General features: G+C 37.7%; 1 long non-coding RNA gene across 1 annotated transcript; it reads right to left on the reverse strand.

The window, feature by feature from the left end:
• Positions 1-2,468: 2,468 nt before the first annotated feature.
• On the reverse strand, positions 2,469-27,307 carry LOC119700175. The gene is made up of 5 exons (XR_005256700.1): positions 27,150-27,307; positions 11,981-12,093; positions 11,657-11,699; positions 5,085-5,136; positions 2,469-4,643 (listed from the first exon to the last, which is right to left on the reverse strand). It is a non-coding gene; the product is annotated as an uncharacterized LOC119700175 (long non-coding RNA).
• Positions 27,308-27,433: the final 126 nt, after the last annotated feature.

Below are 27,433 nucleotides of genomic sequence, written 5' to 3' on the forward strand. Positions count from 1 at the left end.
ACCACACTCTGTACATACAAAAAACCAACCAAACAAACAAAACAAAAACCCTGAAAGGTGGTTACATTTCATAGAACTTGAAAAGAACTGGCTTTCATGACCCATCATGCCTTTTTAAAATGCAAGCACTTCCTACACTATTCCATAATGGACCTAAGACATTTTGAGATTTTCACTCAGCAAACAGAGAACAGCCAAACAGAAATTACTCCTTGTCAGTCTCTCTGCCCATTTCAGTCTCACTTATAAAAATAAGTGTCTAGGTAATTACCTAGACAGACTACCTTATTTTGACTTTCAGATTCTTCTTACAGGTCATTTATGTGAGAAATTAACCTTAAATAGGTCAGAATATGATTCCTGAGTTGGAATAGTATTTCCAGATAAATTTTTACAGGCTGATCTATTTCCACACAAGTTCTATGCATTTCTGAGTTAAAAAAAAATAAATTCAAAACCACATCTTTAGCAGTTTAAACAATTTATTATCACAAAAAACCCCACTCTAGTGCACAGAAAGGTTAAGTGGAGCTTAAAGAATGAAATAGGTATAAAAAATTTAAAAAAAATATCTAAGACCACAGATTTTATTTTCTGCAAGGGTTGAGAATACAATGGACTCATTCTCTGGAAACATAAATGAAAAGGTAAAGAATGACCAAATGAAAATGACCTTTAGCTACTGACTTGGAAAACTATTTTACCTGTAATACAAAGTTCTTATGTGATGCTTTGAAAATCATTTGTGTATTCTTTGTGTTGCACCACTGCCTGTGAAGTACAATGCCATACAAATTATAACAACTGTAATAGTTTTAAGCTTTGCACTTTACTCAACTCTTTTTTTTTAATTTTAGAACAAAAGAGTTCACAAAAAGTACATTTTGAGTCAAAATATTATTCTATCACATAAAAAAAGAAATGTAAAAAATTCCTTCCAATTAAGTATTTGAGAAAAATAGTGAACAACATTTTAGAGAGCAAAATTCCCATGACCAGGACAACCATATAGAATTCATTCTGTGGTCTATATGCAAGCTCTGAACTGAACAGAAGGTATCTACAGGATAAGCAACCATATTCTCAGTAACTTACATAAGGCATTCCCAAACAGATCAGAGGATCTGCTTTTGCAAGCCTGTACAAAATTATGGTAATGAATGGTATGTTTCCACATGCCAGGTGAAATGTCAAGATTACCAATACTTGAGTGCTGCATCTCCATTAAGACTAACCTAAGAATTTGATGGAAATTTTCCCATTTTAGTGGTATTGATTCAGACCTTCAATTTTTATTTGTCTTTACCCACTGGCACCCTGTGCTCATCACAAACTTGAATAAATTCTTGCATGCTCACAATTCTTCAACAGATATACAGGGTGAGCTATAACCAAGTTGCACAAGTGATAGCTGAATTGCCCCATACTATTTTCTCTTACACATTAGTCTTCAAAAATTTTTTGACTAAATAATTCTTACACTGCAAATTATACCAAATTATAGCAAAATTATACCAAGTGAGGTAAAATAAAGTTACTGTTGTTGACACCAGCAAAAGTAAAACAGGACACAACCCAAAAAGGATGAATTAGTGAGTCAGTCTCAATGAAATCACGGAGTAAAACATGAAATATGCCAACATATCTCTGAGGAAAAAACCTCTACCACAAAATATCATGCTAAATAGTAATAAACCATTCAAAAACAGTAACAAACTATTATTGTACAAGTAATAATTTGAAAAATGGGGAGAAAAAATATTTATGATAAAACACATTCAAGTATTAAGGTTGGCATACATTCACTGCAATAAAGTAATACAGATTATTAAACCTTATAAAATATACAGTGCATTACAATTTAAAAAAATGTGGAAACACAGATGAAATCCTTATGGCCAAGGAAGTTTTTTATTCTCCCTCCCTGTCATAAAAAATGATACATCTGGGGTTCTCTCTAGAAAAACATACTTATCTATTCTTTTATGTAGACATTTCTCTGAAAATATCAAGATTATACATATACACCTTGTAGAGAACGTTTTCTAAAAAAGAGGAAGAATGTGTGAATATTGACACCCATTTTCTCCTAATGAATAATTGCAAGCAAAAAAAATCTGTATTTAGTAAAGGCAATTTAAAAAAAAGTAAAAAGAAAACCAAAGCAAGGTTTTATATTTGTTGCCGCATCACAATCAAAAGTTGTTGAAATGAAGCAAAACTCATTACCTGAAAACTGGGAGTGGTACTCTCAGAATGACATCCTAAATTAAAGCAATAAATGCCGCAAAATTAAAATTCCACTGTTCAAAGTGAATTGAGTAATAATTAAGAAAGTTTTAAAAAATAAAAATTTATCACAGAAATATTTATGGAAACATATATGAAATTAATGTATTTCTTCAGCAAACCTGAGGAATTATAAATAACTGTTGTTCATTCAAACAACATTTTTATGACTTCTTATACAATATTGGTTTAATAAAAATATAAACCAACAAAAATAGAGGTATCCTTTGTCACTACATTATTTCAGAGGATTTTCAGGGGATGTATCTTGAAGAATTAACAGCATCTCCATGCACGTTGCTCATTGTATTACCCCTGCAACATTTCTATTTCATAAAAGCTCATGTGACTGGAACCAGATGCATATGTTTTCACTTTATGTCTGGTGGAGCTATCAGCTCATTACCATCACTACTTCCCTTAAATTATTCTTTTAGGAATAAAACCTATCAGACTTATAACCATTCAAAATTGGAAGTAATATAAGGCACGGTTCTAGAGATCCTTGAGAGGAGAGAGGGAGCTTGCCTTTAATCTGTAATTGTAGCAAGGACTGTGGATATGAACTATGAGACACTTGGAAGGAATACTGCTTTAAATATATCAATTCTTCGTGTTACTGACTACAGTAAATAGTTCAGCATTCCAGGGAAGGAGTAGGAGGTGGGGTGGGGTGGGAAGTTAAACATGCAAGAGTTTCTTCTCCATGGTACTCTGGACAACAATAAAGTTTGCTGTTTATTTACAACATATCACGTGATTTTCAATTCTTATGTATACAAAATGGGACTACATATTAAGGTAAGGTGTAGGTCACAAAACACCCTAAAAACATATCTCCTGTGAAGTCTGCCAATGCTTAAACACTACAACAAAACAGAAACTCTTAATTGCACAGCTTAAGGAAAATACATTGTGTTTTGACAGATTTATCATTGAATGCTTGAAAGATTTCATTAACACTCAACCCACTGAAGTACTGAGGCACCTACTTTAACTATATGTCTGAAGTCTAATTGAAAGTGTTCAGATTAATTTTCTACATATGAATAATCTCATGCTTACTCTACAGAGCTTGTGAGTTCTCACAAATAAAATATTGAAAAATGCTTAACTGTCTGAACTTGAACTTTGTGACTGCAAACAAGATAGTGCGTCTTGTATGCCCAAATGGCACCAAACCTTTTTCCAAATAATTGGTATTACTGTCCCAGATAATCGGTATAGAACTATAGAATCACAAGGGTTAGGTTGGAAGACACCTTAATGGTCACCTAGTTCCAAACCCCTGCTGTGGGCAGGGATGCAACTCACTAGACCCAGTTATTCAGGGCCTTGAACACTTCCAGGGATGGGGCATCCCTAACTTCTCTGGGCAACCTGTTAGTATCTTACTAACCTCACAGTAAAATAATTTCTTCTTAACATCTGACTAAACCTGTCCCGTTTCAGTTTAAAATCACTGCCCTTGTCCTGTCACTATCTGCCTGCACACAAAGGCCCTCTCTCTCGCTCCTTTTTACAAGCACAAAGCTAACTCTCTGCGCAGCTGAACAGCCTCAGGTCTCTCATCCTGTCTTCAAGGAGAGATACTCCATACCTCCGACCATCTCCATGGCCCTCCTCCATGGACCTCCTCTAACAGGTCCAGGTGCTTCTTGTGTTGAAGACCCCAGACCTGGGCACCGTAATGCAGGTGGGGTCTCACAAGGGAGTTTCATTCAATCTGTATAGCCCCGCAGTTACTAAAAGGGCTACAGACACAGGTCACATGCAGAAGTCAACATTTGCTGCAGCCTTTGTCAGGGGAGTCAGAGCACTGGGAAATCACTGAGAGCACAAAAGCACTCCTAGGACTGACCAGAGTGGCAGCTAAGGTGAATATGGGAGACATGTCTGCATGTCAGACATGCTGCAAAGAAGACAGCACATCACTAATAACAGACTTGAGAGACATGCCAGAAGACTTACATACTTAGAATTCTGAAATGGAAAGGTGATATTTTGCAATGGTTTTACAAACTTGTTCTAAGCTTTGTGCTGACACTTTATATGATCTTTGCACTTGAAACAGGTACAACCATCTCCCCTAGATTTCCCTGACAAGTAAAAAAGATGAATGAGTAAAGAAAATGCATTACAGAGAGAGATCAGGCCAGCACGCACTTGTAAAATCCAGGGACAGTTGGGCTGCTGTAACCTCTGCTTTCATTTTTAAGGTAACATACAAATACACTTGTACTATGTAAATAAGTCTTTATTTTGATCCATATTAACACTTACCAGATGCAAAGAGATCAAGAAAACTTTCTAAGGCTACTGCCATGGCCAAGTCTCTTCTCCCAAGAGACTGCCTGGAAAATCAAATACTTATGTTCATAAAACAAGTGAGCATGTGTGAACCTGTTCCTGGCAGATAAGGAATAAAACTGCTATATATAATTGCTGTAACTGAGCCACTCATACTACAACTACTGAATAGTTGCAAGACCTTTAATTTTCACCCTTAAGACAATATGTAATTTTTCCTATGACTACCTAAATGTTAAAAAAAAATTATTTGTTATATTTATGATGCATTAATGTATTTATTAAGAGTAATAGAACAATTAGTGTTTTCTGAATGTTTATTTCCCGTATTTCAGAAGTCAAATAGGCTTCTCTGCAGTGAGATTAAAAAAAAGCCAAGACAACAACAAAATCCCCACCACCCTCCAATTCCACTGACTTCCACACCAGTTCCATAAGCCAGCACTGACACATGGACTTAATCAGAGTCACATGCTCTGGCTTACCTTAGGGCCAACAGAGAACGATGTGACAGTATTCAGGACATTAAAACTCATCCTGTTAAAATAAGGGATAAGAGCTGACCAATGTTCTTGAGACCCTGTAAATTGTAAACCATGAAAACAAGATTGATGTATTACAGGCCTGACACTTGTCGTGCTATAATATGAACTAAAGGGCACAATTCCTCCCCTTCAATTCAATCCACATTTTACTTTTCAGGTACATTGCTGTAGCTGTCCTATCAAATACCTTTGAATTCTTCTATTTCAATACAGAATTATTTTACACTTAATATTCTTTACTGGATAATAAAGCAGAATTCTGAACTTCCATCAAAAAGAGAAAATCATACACTAGAATGATTATCCAGGACTCCCACTGCAGAAGACCAGCCACTGAATAGAAAAACAGCACTTTCCTACTGCAGCCTTTTGGCTTCTCAGCATGCCTGTTTATAATAGCAGCTGGCAGACAAAGGTTGGGGTTTTTTTCTGGGCAGATCTGATAATGGAAATTTCATTTGAGGTTTGTTCCAGCAGGTCTGGATTTATGGGAGAAAATAGCAATAGCATATCTAGTTCATTTACAGAGGAATTTTGTGCCTACTGCACACACACAATATTTTCTCAGAGAGTAAAGAATGATGATCAATAAACTGCCTATATACTAGTATACTGGATGACCATGAAAAAGGAGAAAACAGTGGCCTAAGGATAAAAAAACCTCATTTTCCAGAAAAAAAAAATTACAGGCCTTGTGTGGTTCACATGATTAATAAATGCACAGTTAGATCAAGTATCATTCATGGGTGTCTGTGTTGTCCTGATCTATGCAAAGATCCTAATGACAAAATATCTTGATGACATTTTTCACTTGAAAGAATAAATAATGAACATTAATTGCTTGCTTCTTAATTGCATGTTTTGCCATAAAAACCTATTTATTTTTTTTCTTTTCAACACACCAGGAGAAGAATGAAAATATGCTAATCCCCAGACAGGTCAGAACAAAACAACAATTTACCATTGAAACAAAGATGCGTTTCACAACTACCCAAAAATCTCAGATGCTGGGTTCCACAAAGCAAAACTAAGTAAAATAAAAAAATTCACCCTGAAAAATTCACCCTGAAAGGCACAAGTATTTCTGCATGAACAGCTGGATAAGAGAGCTTAAAGGAACAGAGGTAATACAGAGATCCTAAATAGTCCCATAATCTCACAATGTCAGAGTAAATTGGGGAAACTCTGTAACTAAAACAGACACGACATTTAAGTGATATGTTAAGCCTCTCCAATTTGCAGATTGCAGTTATGATGTTTGAACTCCAAAACTCCAAACAAATGCAAATGTTCCCTGCAATCACATCCACCAGCAAGTATACTAATTGAAATCAGGAACTGTGGATGATTTTTAGAATAATCAGTATGGTTACATTAGTCTGTGTAAGACATTGCCCAGCATGATAGTGAACCACTTCTGTTCTATTAAATTTACTGTAAGAAGATGTATATACACACTAGAAGAAATTTAGTAAGGCACGAAACAACATCGTAAGTTAAATCTTTTTTTCTCTTTAATCTTACTTCCCAAGAAATGTAAGTATCTCCTACATTTGAGTATAAATTTCTGAGTTTTTCTCAAACAAAGGAGATTTTTTACATTTACCTATAAAAAGAAGTCAGGAAATCAGAAAATACAGTTTTGATAGGACTGCAGAAGCATCTGAGACCCCAACTGAGACCATCAAGGCAGTGTTCATTCATCAGAATAATGTTATCTCCACAGGTGCTGCAGGAGACCGTCTCTTTCCCATACAGTTCAAACCTAGACATTAGAAGCTTTACAGGCAGCTCATGGGGCATTTCTTGTTCTTATACCAATATCTTCAGGAAGGCATTTGTTACCCTATATTCTTCAGGTTTGGCCTACGAACTTCACTTTATGGATCAAAAACCAGTGATCCAGCTAGCTAGTCTTTCATCTCACTGATGATCCCTTCCTTACGTATTATTCTGCAGAGAACCGTTGCCAGAATTTAGTTCTAAACCAAGAATCCCCCACTCCTTCCTCCCAAAAGCAGACTGTTACTCACAGGTGCTGAGACAGTTATGCTTAGTGGCACCAAATGCACTGAAACCTCAGATCTCAACTTGTCTCCCTCTGCTGCCCCAGGTTTCTTTTCTCCCTCCACAGTGAAGACTCAGGCCTACCAGTATCAGTTGCCTGATTTTCTTCCTGGTTTTATTGCCTTTTCCTCCAAACACATTTCCAGATTTGAGATGCCCACTGCAACATTTTGAAAGCTTCCACCACTGCTCCCAACTTTTTTACCTTGCCTGAAATCTGAAACACAACTATATTTTGCTAAAGCTCACTCTTAGAAGAAATCCACAATGCATCATAATGTAGGAGAGAAAAAAAATACTGCTCATAAGTATTTTACAGGAAAGTGTAAAGATACTATTACAGAAAGATTTGTTTCTATATTACAAAACAGCCATGGGCAGAAATAATTCCCAGTGAGTGTACAGAAGTGACCACAAAAAAATAGTACATATAAAAAAGTCCAAGTCCTGATATTTTTAACCATTTTCCCTTTAATTTAAAAATGGTGGATACCATTTGTGGTTTTTTCTTTTTCTTTTCTTCTTTTTTTTTTTTCTTTTAAAGTATTTAGATTCTTTCAGCACAGCATAACAAACCAATCATTTCTGAAGGCTGTGTGTTGCATTGGCATGAAGCTCTGAGCCAGAGTAAGAAAAGTTTAGGTGGCTTAAGGCTAGGGAGGGATTAGATGGAAGTTGGGCCTCTGGAGCACAATCTCTGCACTACACCAAGAGAATTTACTGCCATCTTTGAAGATGAGCAGGCTGTAAACTGAAATCTAAGACTAAGCTAACAGGACAAGTTTCTGGCTGGAGAGTAAACACTCTGCTGTGGGGGCAGGAGCTGTCACATCAGCCATGGCTAAACGGTGCATTGCCATAAGTAGGAATTCTGAGGAACTGTCACTGTGTGCCCCGACATAGCCAATCACTGCACATCTTATGGCAGCCCTCTGCAATCAGATGCAGAGAATGACCAACCTACTCCTTTTCACTTCCCTTCTTCCCAGGCTGTTCTTACATCCACAGATAAAGCACACAGCTTCCATCTCCATTTAATGGTATCAGAATCAAGCCTTTCCACACAAGATACTCAAGCACCAGAAATGATCATTACCTGACATGAAACCAACAGTGAAAAGTTAAAAAAAAATCTCACTGACCAAACAAAAGGTATCCAATTCTAAGCTTTGACTGTAACACTGGGTGAACCAGCAAAAGCAGGACAACACAAATTAGCAAAAAACATTGCTTGACAGCAAGTCCAATCATAAGCAGCAGTTTGTACACAAGCTAAAGCCTCAGCTACAGCCAAGGTACACAAATGTCCCAGTTCAGTGTATGGTTTCAAACAAGGAGCCCAGAGCCAGCCACCATGAGGGAAGAATCCCTAGGAAAGGCATCCTGAGGGAAGGTGAGCCTTGTTCTCCTACAGGCTTCCTATAGCTCTGAAAGCTAATCAAATAAAATATGATGTCCAATTTTAATGGTATTACCTTCATCACAAAATAGCCTAGTCTTAAAAAGAAGTATTAAATTAGCTTAGAAATACTCATTGACCACTTGACTTGAAAACACATTTCTTCTGCTTTTGGGACCTCACTACTTGGGTGTATAACAAAGCACAGCCCAGCCTAGCATACACCTGCAGAACTAAAACAGACCTGTGGAACTTGTATCAATGAAAGATCTAGCAATGCAACTTAACAAAAGAGACAATTAAGACAACATGTATCAGGCATACCCCAAGAAAGAAAACCCAACCTACAGCTCTGAATTCCTGCATGGAATATCTGAAGTCATTGCTAAGAGGTCTCTGTTCATGAAGGAGAGAAGATAGACCACCACCACCTGAAAGTTCTTGATTTATATTGCACTACTGTTCACAGCTTTGCACAAAGGAGATGTTTTCTCTTTCAGACAAGCATCACTTCCATATTCTCATTTGGTCTGGAGCATTAGAGTGATACATTCTTTTCATCAGAATCTTTTACAAAGTGATGTTTGTAACTCTGCCTGTAAACACTGAATTCCAGGAACCGATGACTGGCAATGTACAACTCTTTTCTAACCTGACCTTGAGGCAAAGTTTCAAAGTCACAAAGGAACAGAGTAATAATAAACAAACAAACAAAAAAAACCACCACTATAACTTACAGGTGTGAAAACTGCTAGTTTACATTTAGATTTAAAAACGTTGCACTTAGGACCCTTACACAAGAATTCTGTTTAAGAGATATGCTTCTGAAACACAATTAGCATCTAAAATGCTACCACAAAGACTTTTTTTTTTTTCCATTTTAGCTGATAACTGCTTAAGAGATAAAATAAATATTTCATACTTATGGGCTGCTCAGCAATGAAGAAATTAGATATGTTCACAGTCACATTAAAATCCTCTGACTTTCCATGCAGCATCTTTGTGAGATTTCATAAGGGAACCATTTTTTATATTTAGAGCCTTTAATTTTGGTTAAGGGAAGCCAATTTTTTTCTAAAACTTATGAAAGCAGAAGCTTCAGTTCTGAAATGTGTCTGTGGAGAGAGGGGAAGGGAGATAAATTGCAGACTTCTGGTGGGTTCCTGTCCTCTGAGTTAAGAGAATAGATTAGTGTAACACTTTTCATTTTCTTCAAGCAAAGAGCAAAATACAGTGTAAGCAAACAAGTGAGAAAGAAAAAGGGCAAACATGGAAAGTCATACACTTACGCACAGAAACAGAAGCCTTGATCCTGAAAATGCAAACAGTACCCTACCTAAAGAGATGAGAGGTGGACAGAGTAGAAACAGTGACCAGTCACAGCCCATTAGCCCATTGCAGGACACTCACATCAAGCTCCTTTTGCTGCATTTGTGACTCACTGCACTTCTTTAATAACTCCCTACATGCTTAAACTTGAAAGAAAAAGGATTTCAAACATCAGAGCATAAAAATCTGTGCTACTGAGTCTTTTATACACACATTTATATATATAATCTAACAGACAGTTTTCTGTAATTATTCCTATTTCTAGAGCTCATTTTTTACAGTGATTCCACATCTTTTAGGTTTCACACCTCTGAATGTCAAGCCTTCTGCTCCCCAGCTGTGGAAAAGCAGGTCCTTGCACTGCTGGGCTGTGCTGCCAGGCAGCAGCAAGTTCACACACAGCAGTTGCCTCCTCTCACCCAAAACCCAACCCTGCACAGGCACTGCAGAGTGCGTCTGCCCTTCCCTAGGCTGTGTAGAATGTGGGCACCTCAGCAAAGCTAACAGGGGCAGGAAAGGCCTGTGGAGAACCCCAGAAGCCAGAATTCCAAGCACTCGCTGACACCTCTGAAGATGCAGAGTGAGTACTCCAAATTACTTTGACTAGTCCCATAGTTCTTGAGTTATTGAAAAGAAAAATATTAAACCAATTTGTCTCCAAGCTTGAAAGGTTAGGTCCAATAAGTAAAACAGACCACAGATGATGAATAGCAAAGCATATACAAGATACCAGAGATATTATTTTTTATAATAAATAGGTTTGTCAACCTCTTTTATAATAGCCTCTGTCCTAAATCAAATTTAGACAAAGGAATGCAAATCAGAGAATATTCTTAATCAGTGCTTTAACTACAAGATTAATGATTCATTTAAAACAAATGTCTACTCCGATAAAATAAAATCTCATTATTTTAAGAAGCTGCCTTAGTCTACTGGATTACTCCGTCTAATAGGAACGTAAACTAAATAACAAAGCATAAAACCCATTTATCTTATAATTTTTACATTTAAAATAATCTTGTTGTAAGCTGCTGCTGAGCAAACTAGTAATGAAAGAGCTATACAATAGTTCCAGTTAAAAATCAGCAGCAGCTTGGTTTGCAACATAAAAGATAATAAAAATACAGCTTGCATATCAATTGCATCTTTCAGTAAAATACACAAATATTAAAATGCTGGCCAGGATTACAATACTGGATTAAAACCTTTATAGTCATAAGAGATAGGCCAGTAGATTCACTTAATGCAGAGACCATGGTATTTTATCACTGCATGAACATCCTATTGCAAGAAGCAACACCAGCGTTTTCCCTCAAACAGCAGCTTTTTGCACACATGAAAATGCTTGTCCGAAGGCTTTTGCCAATGTAGCTAATATTTCAGAGGGAAAGGAAATTGCATTCTTAATGATGTTGCCATTACAGAAATTTTAGTTCAGTGAAAAGCAGGCTGAGGAGTCAATGGAAGGTCAAGCCAGTTAGAAGTCAAGTTCCTTGAAAGAACAGGGTTCTGAAGCTGAATTGTTTTCAGGGAGAAGCCTGCTGATAGGTCAATAGCTTGAGTTTTATAGCTGACAACAATTACGGAAAAAAATAACTTCCAAGGCTGAAATGGCTATGGACCACTAAACAACAAGATTGGAAAAAAAAAAGTAGCTGTACAAGTCACAATGTATTTAAGCTCCCCATTTACCAACTTTTGAAAGAATGCTACTTACATGAATGATAAGTAAAACTGAGTAATGTATGTCTGGGAAGCTGCTGAAATACAAAACAAAAATATAGTGTTTTACAAGACAATATAGAAATCTTAAGATCATATAAAAGTTGCCTGATGTTCTAATAGATAACAAAATTTCTTAAGTTTAAAAGATTTTAAAGACAATCTAACTTCTTTGCCATGGGCAGGGACATACTTCATTTGCATTTTACCAGTCCAACTATCAAGACAGAATAAAAACTAGGAAAAAGGCAAATATCAAGTGGAATCTTCAGATTTCAGACTCATCCATACAGATTCTTAAACTGCTGGCAAAACTTACAGCAATTAGGAAGCAAGAATCATTTCCAGTGTTATAATCTCAGTGATCTTGTCTGGAATATGCAAGCCCATGTGGGCACCTTCATATAGCATCCACAGAAATTCTTCTTTTCCCTAAGGAAAGTGAAAGACAGAAATGGGAAAAATCTTTGAAAGTACTGTGAAAGTATTGAAAGTACTCATACCATTCACTTGCTTCTCAGTAAGTGATAACGCTTATAGCAATCTTGCAGATAAAGTTTAAAAATAAAAATTGGGAAGTGCAGTTGGAGTCAGTCCACAGCCAATTTTTACTTTCTCAACTATCTTCCACACATGAATAAATTAGCAAGTCCTTTCAAAGTACTAATGAAAAACCCTGTTTCCTCCACTTTCATAATCATAGGAGATATATTAATAACTTTTCACTCCAACTGAGTAGGGCTCCCCATCTGCAGCTTCACAGCCCTTGATTGAATTCACAAGGTACTATTTGTGTATTCAGATCACAAATCTGATTGCCATCTGTATGCACTGATTAGTTAGTGATCAAATAAGGTGCAAAATATATTCAAATATGCAAATCAACTCTTTGCCCTAATACCAAAGGCTCAGTTATGCATGGCCACCTGAAATGTGTCCTTTGTGTTCCACAATTTGCATAGCTTTAATATTAGTTTTCATCACCATCTCAGGGAATTGCACTACTATTACAAAGTTAGCACACTGATGTTGGACTAACACTGCACTAGTTTTGTTGGAACCCAACAAGAACTGTTATTAGCAAAATAAGACAGTTGTTTTAGGTTTCCATGCAACAGACTGGCTAGAGGCAGGATTGTCTTCAATTACTTTCTTTTTCACAGAGACAGAAAACTGCAGCAGACATAAACTCAGCAAACAAAAAAAAAAAAAAAACAGGCGAGAAATGAATACTGAAGTCAGCAACATTGCACCAGACATAGCCTCTACCTGATTTCTATATATGATTCTACAAAATCAGGCAAAACTCACTGCTGAAATCACACAATGGTTTAGTGATATGGGAAAGTGTGTTTGTGGGAACTGAGAGGGACTAAGAACAGTCTAAGAGTCTATTCTCTGCATAATGGCCTTTACATCAACAAGATGACAACTTCTTTTCCATGTCTTTCTAAAAGCATCTGATTTGGCCTCACTTTTGAGAGCACAAAATATCCACAAGCATGAGAAGTGACTGTGCATCAACAGAAGTCATGCACGGCAATCTCCTGCCAGGCCTTAAGTGCAGTTAGCTCAGAAAACATTCTAAGTCAAAGCTATATACACCCCTGACCTTTCCTGCTCCTGAAAACCAAGCTAAATTCATTCTACCATAAAGTGGATGTTCAAATGAAAACAAAAATTTATGTACAGAAGCACAGCATTTGATCTATTATTTTCTCCCTTCTCCTCCTTTGGTGCTAGTGCTAACAGAAAGCCAGAAATTCCTCAGTGGGTTAGTTTAAGGAAAACATTTATTAATCAATTGTTTGTTTTTTTCTTTTTCTTTTTAACCTTCATCTGTTATTTTGAGAAATTCTATACAATCAGTGTAATATTAGATATAATCACAAAAGAAATTACCTGAAGGCAATTCAGAATGTGAAATGTATGTCTATAAAGTACTCTAATTAAACATTGACAAATAATATTGATTTTGATGTAAAAAGTGAAAAAACAGCAAGGCTGAAAATGGTGTAAGTTCCTTAATGGTGGCACAGTCACAGAGCTCAAGACAATCCATCAATTTATTTTTTCTTTAATAGGTACATATAAGTTTGTATAGTTCCCTTCTTTTAGTCTAACATATACTAAGCAAAAAAGAAGCAGAGTTTGAGGCAGACATTATATTTATAAGCTGTATACCTTGCTATTTTTTCTCACTAATAACTTTACTACAGGAAGAGGGAAAGCAACCCATTCCTCTGAATAAATGCTGCCTTCCCTGGTGTGCTGGGTCTGGCTGGTAGGGAGTTAGTCCTGAGTACAGCCCATTTCACAGTGTATTTGGGCTTGTGATTAAACCAGTGTTACAAACACACCAGTGTCGTGACTTTCACAGCACCATGGTTTTCTTTTCACTACTCTGCCCACCTCAGCAAGTAGGCCAGAGGTGTGACATGAGGTTGGAAAGGGACACAGTTGGGACAGTGGACCCAAACTGACCAAAGGGACATTTCCTACAATATACCATTATACTCTGCAATAAAAGCTCAGTGAAAGGAGAAAGAGGACAGGAGTTTTGGTTATGGCTTTCATTTTCCCAAGTAACCATCACGTGTGCTTGCTTTTCAGGAATTGGATGGACATTGGCCTGCCAAAAACAAACAGTGTTTTATTTCTGATTTACTATTCTGCTTGCACATGCAGCAGCTTTGCTGCTTCATCTCAGCCCAGGGGTTGCCAGTCTTTGCTCTTCTAGTTCTCTCCTCTGTCCCACTGTGGGGTGAGTGGCTGGGCGGGTCCTTAGCTGCTGGCCAGTTAACCCATGACACCTGGGCACACTCAAAGACACTGTTCTCACCATTACACTCCCTGTTCTGCTACTCACGTTTGGGAATTCTGAATAAAGAAGACCGATTGTGACATTTCTATTCCTTTTAATCTAACCTACTCATTGCTGTTTAAAGGGCATGATGAAGAGCCAGTTTAGAATCTGCAAAAAACAGATAAATATCTCTTAAAACCATGAAATGCTGATAACGCCTACTCTCAGCTACTTAAAGGCAACACCGTGAAGTCATCGTGCCCAACAACTGATTGAGATAGCTGATGAAATTATCTAGTGCAGATAGTATGAATACCTCTGAGGCATATAGTCCTTTATACATTATGAAACCTTTAGAATTTAACTGAATTATTAACAAACAACGGAGAAAAAATGAATTTAGGTAAGTGATCAGTTACAAAACTTGTCCTAAGACTGTGAAGCTGTGATCTAAAGCTTCCTACATTGTTTGACAAATATTGTAGAAAATACTAAAACAAAAGCAAGATATATATAATTTTTTTGCCATCCCTTGTTAAAGCAGGGGTTATCTGTTAGCTTCACAGACACATAATTGGGCACAGAGGCAGCACCCAAGTACAAAACAGGCTCTTAGTGTAACCATAAAAGGAAGCAAATAAATACAACAGGAGGGTGGAGTCACTGGAACAACACGCACTTCATATATAACGGTTCTACAGCTCTACCAACAGCTCAAATTAAAAAGTTCCTCTTTAATAAAAATTATCTTCTCTTGTTCTGTCAAAACAAACAAGGACAAACAGAATAAAGTATCATCTTGGTTACAAGACAAATTGTTCATTACTTCAGAACATACAGTGGTAACCTGTTCACTAAAACAAGTTTAATTATTCTGCCAACATAAGTCAAAGAATTTGTCCCCTTTCACATTTAGTTTTCCTCATCTTTATTGGATCTCCCACGTACAAATGATGCGGATGTGACTCCCATCTCTATCACTAATAACACTACTTTTGACTCTCCTCATAAAATTATGTAAGCAAATAAGTAGGTAAAAAAAAACCAAAAACCATGCCCTGATTTTTACTGGTGTAAAAAAAAAATAAATTCAGATGATTTAATCTCTATAGCCTTAAACAACAATTTGAATAATCCTGCTATTGTCAAAATTACATGGCTTATTATTCAGGTAAGCATTAAAAAGTATCACATTTACTTTGTATGCAAGAAATTCATTACTTTAAGATGGGAACTGGGTATTTTTTCATTGAGACTGGGGTCTTCACCAAAAGTGGCACCAGCATAAAAGCTCTCCTTTCCTTTGAGAAGCAGCAGTGATCAGGAGGAAAAGCTTCAGATGGGCTCAAGCACAGTATCAATTTACATGACAGTTTTCACCATCAGCCTATGTGTATTATGCACCTCTTGGTGAATAAATCCACAGAAATGTGATTTTTCTTCTGTCCTTGCCAGTCTAAAAAGGACAAAAAACCCACATATTCCAATTCAAAACCTGTATTTTAATCCACATAATGGAAAAAGGTTTCAAGAACTCTACAATCTTTTAAAGTGCTCCTAATATCTTATCACCTAAAAAATACCAAAAATATCCCCCCCCCTTCCCCCCGCAAAACCCCAACAAAACACTAACAAATAGAACATCTTGCTTAATGGAAAAGACTACCATAAATTTTAGGGCAAAACACAGCAATAAAGTCCAATTGCTCTGTGATACTCCAGCATAAAATGCCACTTCAACATAAGGGCAGGTGAACCCACTTAATTTCTTGTGAAAGCTGAAGTTTGAAGGCATCTGCTGAGATGTACAGCAGACCTCTCTAATACATCCATTGGTGGGAAGTCATTTTCTCTCTCTTAGCTGTCTGGAGGGAGACAGAGCTGTTGGCTCAAACAACAGTGACAAAAGGTTTTCACTCTAGTGCACTCTGATAAATAAAGGTTACGTTCAACTGAGACAGGAATGAGCTTCCACAATCAGTACCTGAGGTTGCTTTAAAATATACCCTTTAAAACTCAAGGCAAACCTTTTGTTGAATAATAACCATGAGTAAAATTGTCTACCATTTCTGGCAGACTACAAAATAAGAATCAGAAAAAAAACAGATTTAAAAGTTCTCATGAGATCAAATTTGCCTAGCTGAGGTTCTCTTCTCGAGTTCTGAATATCTTTGAAGGTGGGGATTACACAATCACTTTCATATTTAATGGCTGACCACCCTCAAGGTAAAATTTTTTTCTACTATTTAATTGAATTTACCTCATTGCAACTTCTCTCTGATGCCTCTTGTTCCATCATTGTGCACCTATCAGAAGAGTTTGGCTTCACCAAACAGTTCAGGACAGCAACAGCCTCTTTTCTTCCTCAGGCTAAACAATTCCAGCTCTCTCAGGCTCTCCCTGTTTGTTCTAGCATCCCAGTGGCCTTTCTCTGCACTCACTCCAGTATATCTATATCTATGTATTTCTTGTACTGAGGAGCCCAGAGCTGAACACAGTATTTCAGAGGCAGTCTCACAAGCACCAAAGAGAGAGAAATAATCACTTCCCTCCACCTGCTCTCCATGCCCTTGCTTTTAGTCTAGTATGCAGTTGGCCTTCTTTATTGAGAGAATATATCACTTTCACATGTTCAGCTTGTCCTAAATTATTTTCTGCAGTTCCACATCTCCAGACTGGACTGCTATAGCTTGATTCCTGTAGATAGTAAACTCATCTTCATTGCTTATGTTTTTAAGAGCATCTGGGCTACAGTATCTCATCTTTGAGTACTTCACACTGTCATAACTCTTCACAGCAAACCAGACAAGCTCTGTTTATTGCTCTGCTCTAGCATAGCATGTAAGCACTAAAGGCAAACAAAACCTTTTCATTAGCCAAGAAAGAACTTGGATTTTCAACCAAGGCCAAGACAGTGCTGGCAGAAAGCAAAGTTACTGTGTATCACCTCATAAATCCTGGACCCAGCTCACATTCATATGGAGCTAGGAAAAGGCTGCTATGAGTCATCTCTCAAATGCTGTAAGGTTACACCAACCTGAGTGTCCTCATAGCATCCCCCAACAGCCACAAAATAAGCATTTGGGACTTTTGCTTGTGAACATACTATCATTTACTTCCTCTTCCTTGTCCTGGTCCTTTGATATGTGATGTACAGAAAGTAGTATTTCTTAGTTTTCATTTGGCTCAGAAAAACAATTTCTGTCATGCCACTGGGCGTCTGACCACTAAATTATGTAATTAATCCTGTGGAGGAGGGGTTGGAAGTAGTACTTCATTATGAGCAGACACCAAATCTCAGTCTCATTTTCTTTGCACTGTTTCCCTCAATATAAAGATCAACATATCTGTAATCAGAAGTTAGAATGATATATAACATCATGCACTGAAAATTTTGCTTTGCAAAAATAAATGTAAGCTGCAAAGCATTTGATATTGTGATTTCCTGGTGTAGCTTACCAGAAGCAGAATAATCTTACCAGCCCAGTATCAAAACTGAATGCCTAATTCTTTACACCTTTACAGCCCATATTCCTATACACCTGTAAAAAATGGGAGTAAAATGCTACCATTTTAGCAAGACATGTTTTCTGCTTTCAGCAAAGAGTGAAATCTGTCAAACATCCCAAAGAGGTTTTGCCAAGATCTTGATCTCTATTCATTGCAGCCATTACACCTGAAACAGATTTTTACTGCTAAAACAGAACTTTTTGAGACCATAGCTAAGCTTCCATGAAGATTTGGTAAATTCTCCTAAGGCAGCACTGAGGAATAATTGCAACAATTAGGTATGGACACATCAGCTATCAAAAAATAGCAGAACAGTCATACGGTGCTGACTCTTACATCTTACCTCCTCTTCTACTAATGCATTTAAAAAGGAAAAAAATACTACTCTCTTTCTTGCCATCTTATATACAAGTGTATGAGTCAATAAAAGCTGTGCATTAACTATGATATGTCACATACAGAGTCACAAATAGGACAGCAGAAAACTCCTACATTAAATACTTTAAAATGTATTACAGACTGGTGATAATATAGAAGGATTTGAGAAGACATGAGATCCAGAAAAAAATTCAACAGTATACACATGTAGAAATATAGAAAATCCTGATTTAAATGGGACCCACAAAGATCATCCTGAATTCACACAGGACAACCTATAAGTTAAATTTAAAAAAACACCCCTTTAACATCAAGAGGCTTGGGGCCATGATCCTGTGATTACCTGGAAGATCCTGTTCTAGTGTTTGACCACTCCCTCACCAAAGAACTTTTTCCTAATAGCCAGTCTAAACTTACGCTTTTGCTGCTGTGTCTTTCTGCTCCTAACCAGAGGAGCAGGATCGTGGCGGCTAGCCCTGACACAGCCAGCACCGGGGGGCACTCTCCCAAACCTTGCAGGATCTGGAGGGCGCCTACCTGGAATGGCAACCAGCAGCGACGGCAAGAGAGGAAGAGAGTTGACTCCGTCTGGAAGCACAATCCACATTTATTGAGCTCCAGAGAAGCCACCAGCCAACTGTGGAAGGGTTTATAAGGGGGGAGGCAACTGGGAGGAGCCAATTCCATGGTCAATGGGGAAGCAGGGGGGCATGGAAAGACAGGGGAATGCCATTGGGAAGGACCAATGGGTTTGACGTGGGGGAGGGACCTTTCTGGTTAGGCAGCTGTTTATTCAGGAAAGCTACCATGTAACAGCACAAGAATAACAAAACCTTTTTGTTGATGTGTTCACAGCTACCCATTGTAACTATCCTTTAAATGGCTACATTCTTACACAGTGCATCAAACAATGACTGAAGAAAAAGTAGTGGGAAATAAGACTTAGATACTATGTATAATATCACTATCCCTTGATATTAAGTTATGTGTGAGTGCAATTGAGTCTCTGTCACAGCCGGCGCACAGAGATCTATTTCAACCAGCACCTCTGTCCTACATACAGTATTCCAGAATACCATTCTCATCCCTGCTACTGCCTGAGTGAATACACAGGCATACATCAGACCAGACAAAGTTTCAAATGGTAATATGGTACAAGATTGAGATTTAGTCAAACCCCTGAAACTCTTAAGAATGTCTTACCACATGTCACTGTGGTACAGTTTATTCAATATCTTTTACTGATGCATTTCGTGTCTGACTTCCTGATCTGTCCAAAAAGCCCAATTGACCTCTTGCTGTGAAGTACACTTAGAGATAGTTTCCAGACAGTCAGATCTTAAAAGTTCTGATCACCTCTATGCCCAACTTTATTGTGATATTATATTCCAGCTACAGATTTTAAAAAAATGGGCTCACATGCAGCATATTGCTCACCTACGCTGTACTGAGATACTTTTAAGCATTCATTCTTTTTCTCACAGCCTGACAGGGTTTGACAGATAAAAACAGGATGCAACAAAAAGCCATGCACCCTTTTAAATACTTCTACATCAAGTGGTGGTTCTGCTATTAAAATAATGGGTACTCAGTAAAGATTGAGTATGACCCTCTCTGTTTTGGTAAATGCAACCTGGAAAATGTAGGTCTTTACCACCAGCTCCCAGAATCTCTTGGGAAAAAACCTGTCATCTGTTGAAATACATTCTGAATAATATTTACCTAAAATACTTTCTTTTTTAAATAACTGTGAAGAGTATTGTAAAATGTTTAAAAACATTTCAATTGCTGCATTTTAACTCTCAAATGTCTTTTTTATAAATAATATGCACCTCAAACTTACTGTAATTCAAGCTTATAACTTTAGACAATATAGTTATGTATACAAAGCAGGTTTATATTTTATAATAAAAAATAATTCTTTTTAAAACTGCACTGTGCTAATTACGTACATGCATATATTTCTTCTATTACTACACTATTATTACTATTATCATCATAATCATCAAGTTCTCTGTAATTAGTTTACATTTTAGATTGAGAATGGAGTATCATGGAGCCAGTATAAGCTGGCATGGATCAGGCTGAAGCAGGAATGACAGCATCTCCACCATGCCCTCTCCTCTGTCTCTGGCTTTCCTGGATGAGTCCTCTCCTTGCTCATGGCAGGAACACACCTGAATGTCTCCACAATACCCCAGATACCATGCTGTGGGCTGGGGCACCTAAGTTTTTCTTTAGCTACAATTTAATGAGAATTACCTGAGAGTTGATGAAATATACTGTTCAAGTCCTTTTGCAGAACTCTACTTTTTTAACCAGATCCTTCTGGGTTTATAGTTAATTATAGTAAACTAACTCCACAGTAAATCATTAGTTGGATTTTGTGTTTAGAAAAGATGCAAGAGGTTTCAGGACTAGAAACTGGTGATAGAGGTTCTCTACAGGCTTTACACAATTAAAGGACAAATTGGGAAAAAAATAACTCTTTAACACAAGGAAACATGTGCTTTAAATTCCTGACTATTGCTAAGTACCTCCAGTGCAGAAAAGTAAAACTGCTTAGAGTATTTTCAAAGGTGGTAACCTAAATACTACATATAGTTCTTTAAATATCTTTTATTCAGGTTAAAACTATTCAGCAAATGAATGTCTTTTGTCCATAACTCATTGACTCAAAAGCATCAATTGTTTGTCTTCCTGAAATAATACCACGTAAAAGTTGAACTTAATTCATGGACAAAGACCTCAAAGAGTGAGGTAAAGATGAATCACAGACAGCATTTATATTATTACTACCAGTGAAGCTTCTTTGTTTATTAAAAGACTGTTAGAAAATGTATTAATAACTTTTAATTTGATAGACTGCACTTGCCCAAAATAAATCTAAGCCATTTTTAGATTAGACCACCACAATTCATCACTTTAACTTATTACATGGGGAGAAATTCTTAATTGCCTCCAGAGTAATTTATTTTAAATGAAAGTGAAAAGAATTCATAAATTAATCCTCCTTTTCAATTATTCTTTCCCAAAGCAGTGGGATCACTTATTTTCAAGAATGTTTTTTCTACTCATAGAACATAAGACTGCTTAGTAAAACTCACTGAGCACCCAATTTTGTGCTGCATTTTGGTTAGTGACACAGCTGCTGCCCTGACATTTTCAGCCTTCAGAGCAAGAATCAAAGGGAAGCAGGCAAGGACTAAGTTGAAGTCAAAATTGGGAGTAATTTTTGATGACTAATCAGTATTTAAGAGCTAAACTTGTATTTAACCCAGTTTATCTTCTCTCCAATTACCAACGATGACTTCAATGTAGACTTTGATATTTCAATCATGTGTAGGGATATTTCATTTGGCAAGCCATGGACAAAATTATTTAGATTTTTATCATGTTATAACACTCTCTTCCTAGTCCCCAGAGGTGGTAACTCAATAACTGCAGGATAAGTCCAGAAAAAAGCAGTCAGAGACTAAAATCCTTATGAGAGCTTTTCAATAAATTTAAGGAAGTCTAACCAGGCATGCCAGAGGGGTGTGCAACTTACCAATGACTTATCAAGTTTTCATGGTGCAGGGCTTCTTGCAATTGTAGTCAGGCATTATATCTACACTGTAATAATAAGAACATTCCAGCAGGATGAGGGAGCTGATCCTGCTCCTCTGCTCAGCCCTGGTGAGGCACATCTGGAGTGCTGTGTCCAGTCCTGGGCTCCTCAGGACAAGAGAGACATGGAGCTCCTGGAGCTGGTCCAGTGGAGGGCTAAAAAAATGATGAGGGGTCTGGATCACCCTTCTTATGAGAAAAGGCAGAGGGAGCTGGGCCAGTTCAGCCTTGAGAAGAGACAACTGACAGGGGAACTCATCAATGTCTGTCAGAACCTGAAGGGAGGGTGACAGAAGGACAGGCTCGTCTCAGTGGTGCCAAACAACAGGACAAGAGGCAGTGCAAGTAACCTGATGCACAGGAGGTTCTACTTGCCCATGAGGAAAAACTTCACTGTGCAGGTGACCAAGCACTGGTGCAGATTGCCCAGAGTGGTTGCGGAGTCTCCTTCTGTGGAGATATTCAGTCATCTGGACACAATCCTCAGTAAACATGGTCTAGGGGACCCTTCTTGAGCAGTGAGGCTGGGCTAGATGACTGCCAGTGGCTCCTTCCAATCTCATCCGTTCTGTGATTAAAATACCAGGATAATGACACTCTTATACTGGCCATAGATGCAGACTGAAGCTGACAACCATGGCAGGTTTTGTGCTTCCTTCGGAACAAAAGAGGTAAACAAGGGCATAGCTCTACACCTCATTCTCTAAATCTATTTTCCTGCATACTAATCCTCCCATTTTCAACAGGCAGCTGGGTCCTAATACCCTCCTAGCATGTCAGAGCTGCAAGACTTCAGAAAAGCTCATCCTCTTTAGCAGCATGTCTGGAAACAGTGGCAACGTGGAGGTGCATTTCACACGAGCAGCAGCAAGGAAGGCAGGACTGTCACTCCTCTTGCATGAAAGCCCTTTAAACCAAAGTCTTAAGCAAGAAAACAAGTTAGCCTTCCAGCAAAACTTGACACAATAGAAAACTCAACCACTGATGTAAAACAGACCCTCTATTTCTGTGCACAGATTAGTCATGGACACAGACCTCATGCCTGGGCGCAAATTTGACATTGGTTTTACATTGCTGACCTTCCCACAAAGGGCATTGGAGTTTTATGGATAAAAAGCACTACGGGGACAAAGTATAATTTCAATAGTATTATAATCATAGCAGTAAGTCACAACTGATTCACACCAACGTGACTGCAAAATCTGTTCTTTTAAGTTCCACAGTAAAACAAAAGAGGAAGGTATTGCATATAAAACAGAAAGAATAATGAAACAGAAAGAATATAAAGTTGGGATGATTCAACAGCATTTTTGAATTATAATCACCCATGGAGAAAGTCAGCAAGCAGATCCTCCAAAAGGAGAACAAAAATCTGTGTAGGATAGAAATACCTTGATTCCTCAATGGTGTTTTTTTTTTTTTTTTCTTTCATTTTGTTTCTCCTTTCAGGTGAATTTTGAAAACCCTGTTAATCTCCTACTGGATCCCTCTACCAACAAAGTCACTGATGAGAAATTAATGAAGGATATACAAACAAACCAACTGGAGCATTTGCAGAAATCTGCAAAGTAGACTCTGTAAAACAGCATTACTTCTACATATAAGCCCTTCGTCCACATCCCATGGTTAAAAAGTTTGATGGAAGAAATCAGAAGAATTAGAGTGAAAAAATGTTAATCTGTACTTGTGCCCTTAAGCCAAGCTGCACCAAATACTGCCTGAAATTTTTCCTGAAAAGCTGACCACTTAACCCACTTTCTGAAAAGACCAAAAACAAACAAGCAAAAATCCAACAAGATTTGAGTGACCTGGATATGAGAAATTTTCTCAGCTGAGAATATTTAATGTGAATTTGTAGACAATGGCAAGTGAGACTGGCAATGAAGACAGAGTAAATCAGATTTCTCAGAGAAAAGCCAATTCTCAGATCCCTAGAACTGACAAGGCTTCTTACTTCATTCTCACTCAGAACAGGTGCTGCTCGTTTTATTTTTTGCTTCACTGTTTTTGAATATTAGCTCCACTGCCAACCTTCTTCATTCCTAATTCATCCCTTACTGACAAAATTGAAGAAAAACCTTTTTAAAGGAGCTAGAGACTTACTGGTGCTTAGGATACTCAGCTGAGATAAAGTCAGGTTTGAGAAGCAGATCCTACAGTTATTTCATTATTTGCGAAGGAAGATCATTCTGCCAGGAGAGATTTCATGACCAACACAGATGTTTGTCATGAACTACCTAAGGCAGCCTCTGGCATAGTTTGGTCATTCCTGCAAACCCAAGTGCTCCTATGTGTAAATTTCTTTGCTTCTCACAAATTTTAAAAAGTCCACCTTGGGACTCAGAAAAGACAACTTCTGAACATTGCCTACATCAACACCACTCATTTACCCTCACAGGAATACATTTCATCCCAAGATTGCAATTCTCACTTACTTAGCTTACATTTAATAATTGTTACCAGTGCAACTGTATTAGCAAACAACACCTCTGCAAGGTCTTAAAATAAGCAAATCCTTGAACACAATTTTTCCCCCACAAGCCTTTTCAAGAAAGGGCACTTAGCTCCATCTGCTGGATTTAGACATTTTCTCTCTGAGGCTGAAGACCACACAGCACAAATGGATTTCTTTTCCATTTGTTATACATCCTATATCTCTAAAACAGGAATCCAAACTCCTGCTAAGTAAATACCTCCCCAAGTGCTATAAAGGCATCACTCCTACCTGAAGCTCCATTAATACATCTCATTAATGCCCTTAGGAGCAGCAACACCCATCCTTGGCATACCTGTCTCCAACTTGGAAGAAATTTCTTGTATTTTTACTAGTGTGCTATGGTAATTATAAAAACAGAGGCCAGAGATCACCGAAGCTAGGCTGTCCAACCAGGTTTAATTAACTATTTCAAACATCTAAGCAAATAATCACTGAAAGAAAAATAAAAGCCTGACTAGTAAATATTAACATAATCTCTCAATCTGAACCTGTAATACTATAAAAACCCATCCAAGAATAACACTGCTGTGTCATGAGAAGTTTTAGAAATGGGTGTTTTGCAGCTGATGGGAAGCAAATTCTCTTAATAAAGGAATATTCTTATTGAAAGAAAACATCTTACAATGAGTTTAGAGGTTCTTAAATATATATTCATCATTGCTTCCTCCCTTAGTATTAATTGTTTCAGTTCATCAAATACTTCTAATGAATAGCCAGAATGGGATAGATTTATGTAAAATTTCATTAAAATATATTTTTTAAAAACTATTTAAGTTTTTAAATTTTAAATCAGAAAAAAATGAAAGGGGGAAAAAAAGAGCATAAAACTATTTTTATCATCTGTCTGTGATGACTAGTGTAACTAATAATGGCTTACCTGTGTCAATGAACCAATAAGAATTGCAGCAATAAAGCCTTTAAAAAACCTCTTCCAAACAAAAAACCCAAAACAATACACCCAACAAACCCTTATACCCTATTCTTTTTATAGGCCTTATTCTTACATTATTTTTACGAGTGTATTTTCTTTTATCTTAATGAAACATGGCTAAATTTACACCAGAGTAATTCAAAGCAGTGCAGGGACTGCATGCCTGCAGACTGAGCTCTCTGTGTACTTTGGTAGGATTTTGTTCACCTGAGCACAGGCACAAAATGTTTTTATGGCACAGTAGGTATTTCAGTGGAAAAAGAAAACCCTCTGAAACACTTTGGCTGTCAGTTGCCTACCTTTGGCTGTTTGTTACGCTTTCTTTCCCCTGAGCCAGTCACCAGAGGAGACACTGACTTTTCTTACAATTTCTCCCCCTGAACAAGATATATTGAAAGATATATTTAGCACACAGAGAGCAAATCCAGGGGAAACAAACCTTTTCCTCTTCCTATATGATACAGAATTTTTAATGCAAGTCAATCTGAGATACATCTATTTTCCCAAAATAGGAGAGGATTTTTTTTTTTTTTGCTTGTTTGTTTGGGGGTTATTTATTTTAATTAAAATAAAAATGAAAGCTCTGTGGTTTGTAACTACATTTCAGAAGTCCTTTGCTGCCCTCATGTGTTTCACAGGCAAAGTAACCCTTGAAGTCAACATACAAAACAAAACAAAACAGCTTCTCCAATCAAGATTACTTCTGTTTGAAAACAGCATACGCTATACAAATAATAACCAAAAAATAGCTGAAAGTTTATCTCTTTTTTCTATTAAAGCTAGATTGGCTTGTTTAAAATTTAAGATTATATATTAAAAATAAGTATTTAGCTTGAGATAATCATAAATCTGGAACAACAGATTTCAAGGACAGCAGGCCAATTTAGAGAGTGTTGGTCATGTTAGACTGATGGAAAATCTCAAATTTTAATGAAAAGTATTTTTTAAATAAAGCATAATTTCAGCATCTTTCTGTTGCTTATACTAACTGGCAAAGTAACTTCTTTCCTGTTCCATTCTACTGTACCACAGACAATAAAACTATGTGACTGCTGCATTAAGGCTGCTGCTCCTCCCACAAGCAGTACATCCAAAGCTAGGGTGACCATAGCAAGCTGGTCTTTGACACTCCTGCCAGACACTACACCCTGCACTTCTCATGAGGGCCTCAGTGCTCAGTCACAGTTTGATGGAATTTGCTTGCTGAGGTTCAAACCATCCTTAAAAAGGTTTCACCATTCAGTTCTTATGTCATCCTATTCAGTCCCTGTGCTGATCCCAGACCTCAATCTGTCAAGACAAATTTGTAATAAATTGTAATAGCATCTCCAACGCCAATCCTGGGTTTACAGTGATAAACCATGTCAGAATAACCAATAAAATCTGTCCTGCGAACAAGCTCTTTCATACACTGCTTATAAGCCATAAATAGCCTTCCCTGCAACAAAACTGGTGGCAGTTCAGCTAATTCCATGGGAGGAGGGCAAAGGCAAAGCTGGATTGTAATCCCCACAGGTTCGTTCCCCAAGCACAGCGCTACCAGGTGTGCTACTGGCACCACAGGACAGGACAGCTGTGTTAACAAGAGCGTATGTAGGGGAAAGCAGCAGAGAGAACAGAAACATACAGCAGGTTAAAAACATACAAATATCCTATTTACAGACACTGCATAAAAATGCCTGGTGATGGAAACTAACTAAGAGGGCTCTATTAAATCGTAGTGGCCTAATGGAGCTTTTCAAACGCTGAACACTGACCTGCTTACCCAAGTACCAGCATGACCAATCTCTGAGGAAAATCATGGTTTCTCTCCGTGCGTTTTTTCAGCACAAGCTCTCTCACTGGGACGCAGGGGCTGCGGGCACCGCTGTGCAGCACCGGGCAGCTCTGCTCTGCCCGCCCGTGCCTTCCCTTACTAAAGCCTTTATACTGCGTTCCTGCTGCTTCCCTCTCCTACTGCCAGCCCAGCTTGCAGATACCAACTGACTCTCCTCTCAGAGAAGGGCTTGCACGAATTTATAACCTGGCAGACACCCGAACG

The sequence above is a fragment of the Motacilla alba genome, chromosome 4 (genome assembly GCF_015832195.1).
Source record: "Motacilla alba alba isolate MOTALB_02 chromosome 4, Motacilla_alba_V1.0_pri, whole genome shotgun sequence".
Classification (NCBI taxonomy): domain Eukaryota; kingdom Metazoa; phylum Chordata; class Aves; order Passeriformes; family Motacillidae; genus Motacilla; species Motacilla alba.